The sequence below is a fragment of the Babylonia areolata genome, chromosome 2 (assembly GCF_041734735.1).
Source record: "Babylonia areolata isolate BAREFJ2019XMU chromosome 2, ASM4173473v1, whole genome shotgun sequence".
NCBI lineage: Eukaryota > Metazoa > Mollusca > Gastropoda > Neogastropoda > Buccinidae > Babylonia > Babylonia areolata.
In genome coordinates, this window is record NC_134877.1 from 31,300,514 (window position 1) to 31,303,013 (window position 2,500).

The 2,500-nt window shown below is 41.6% G+C and overlaps 1 protein-coding gene across 3 annotated transcripts in view; it reads right to left on the minus strand.

The window, feature by feature from the left end:
* Positions 1–2,500, minus strand: part of LOC143300279 (calaxin-like) — a 13,434-nt gene that overhangs the window by 7,810 nt on the left and 3,124 nt on the right. The window lies entirely within an intron of this gene.

Consider the following 2,500-nt stretch of genomic DNA (forward strand, 5'->3'; position numbering starts at 1 on the left):
ACTGGTGGTGGTGGTGGTGGTGGTGGTGTAGTTGTAGTAGTAGTTGTTGCTGTAATTTAGATGTAGCAGTACTAGTAGTAGTTGTTGCTGTTGTCGTTGTTGCTGGCGTATTACTAATGATGATATGGTGATGATCGTGATGATTACAAAAACAATAATGAAGAAGAAGAAGAATGAAATGGTTTTGATGATGATGATGATGATGATGATGATGATGGAGATGATGATGGTAGAAGAAGATGATGATGGACGACGACGAAGAAGGTTTTGATGATGATGATGATTATGATAGGTGTAGAAGAAGAAGAAGAAGAAGAAGGTTTTGATGATGATGATGATGATGATGATGATGGTAGAAGAAGAAGAAGAAGAAGAAGAAAATGATGATGATGATGATGATGATGGTAGAAGAAGAAGAAGAAGAAGAAGAAGAAGAAGGAGAAGAAGATTGTTACGTTTATACAGGGCTTAACCTACATGTTGTGAGGCACACGGTATGTTGATATGACAGAAATAATTATAGTAAGATGTTAAGGTACAAACTCACTTTAAAAACTATTTTAAAAACAGTTCATCACCCTTCACAACTCATAGACCTCTACCCCCTCATCCCCCAACCTCTCTCCCCCCCCACACACACACACACGCACGCACGCACGCACACACACATCGAATCACACACATGTACGAAGACTGCCTGAGGGAGGGAGGTGAAATCTATAGAATAAAAGTTTGTTTGAAGAGATATGTTTTAAGACATAGACTCATAAGACAAAGGGTCACTGACTGTAGTAAAGAAGAAGAAGAAGAAAGAGTTGTTACAAAAAGACAAGACATAGACTGTGTATCATATCTCAATTGGATGAAATCTTCTTCAGGTACAAAGGAACTGGGAGTTTCGTGCAAAGCGGCAGAGTCAGTTTGTTAAGTGAACACCTGATTGAAAGTAAACATGGATGGCCCAGTGGACAAAGCCTCAAACAAGGCAGCGAGTGTCTCCTGGTTCGATTCCAGCCAGGACTGGGACTTTACCGCCCCATTTTTCCTCCCACCTTTCTCATAACATGAACCGCGTACCGTTATAATTATACACGTTCATAAAGGGTATAGCAATCATAACTGGAGTATTGTTCTGACCTAAGCGTAAATCGGACACAATGCCAGCATAAACAGAAACTTATGAATAAGACATGCTACCAATAAATTGACTAAATTTTGGGCATTTGTGAATGGACTTCCGTTCTGTTTCTCGAATAGTCAGCCAGTCAACTCGTGTCCACGACTGGGAGAAAAACACCTTGCAGTATTTTTTCCGGATATGAGTGTCATGGGTTTGATTCCCGGTCGCGACGCCTGACGGATTAAGGATGGAGATGTTTCCCATCTTCCACAAGTGTAGACTTGCTAGTTTCTGAACGCCATTCGTGTGTTTTCGCATGCTTAAGATGAAATACGTATGTTTTCTGTCAGTTCAAATAACAAATAAATACTTTTCATTTTTAGAACAAATCTTTTTAGACTGACGCGTGAGAAAGTACCCAGTGCTTAACAATGGTATAAGTTATGAAATTAAAAGAAAAAAGTGCTACCTACCTCTACCCTTCCATCCGTCATACCTACACACCTACCTACCTACCTACCTACCTGCCTAGCCTGCACCCATCCATCCATTCACCCACCTACCTACTACCTACTTGCTATTGACCCTTCCACACACCCACCCAGCCACCCATGCATTTGATCTTTCATCCACTCAACATACTTAGCATCCATCCACCTACCTTCAACACATCTATCCATCATCCATTATCTATCTACCACCTTCTCATGCAAAATCACTTGTTCACGTGCTTTAATTAACAGTCAACAAAAGCTGGTCATTATACTGACGTCTGGACCTTTGAGCGGTAAAGTATTGGACAACAGGGCCTCTTAACAATTTTGTTAAACACCGCACAAAAAAGGAGCTAACAACCGAAGTATCTTACGACGATCTGATGCTGTTTTACAATTATTCCAGTACAACGGTAATTAAGGGTTTATATGCGATGATACCTGAATGCTAGCACCCATGAGACTAGTGCTCCCCTTCCTGTGTATCGTCCATGACAGTCAGCGGTGTCCGACTATGACCATCAGAACAGCAGAGGAGGCAACTGCTGTCCCGACTATCTGGGCTAGAATTTGATTAAAAGTGGAGAGTGTCTTGCCCAAGTTACATCCCCACTCTCTCGGCCAAGAGGCTTTTTAGGACAGTCGGCATTGGAATGCTTCCCAAAGGACAGCTAGCCCCCAAGGCTGCAGTACTAAGTGTCAATGCAATTTTGCCCCCTAGTTTGAGAGTCATAGTCCTTTCACCAATGACTATGCTGCTGTAAATGACTTCCCATTGCAATGGAGAAATCATTGATTAGATAGATCTCGTTTTGCTGTTGGAAATCTGTGATGATGTTCGTCCTTCGAATTTGAAGATGACCATGGCTTCAAATATCGGATGTGA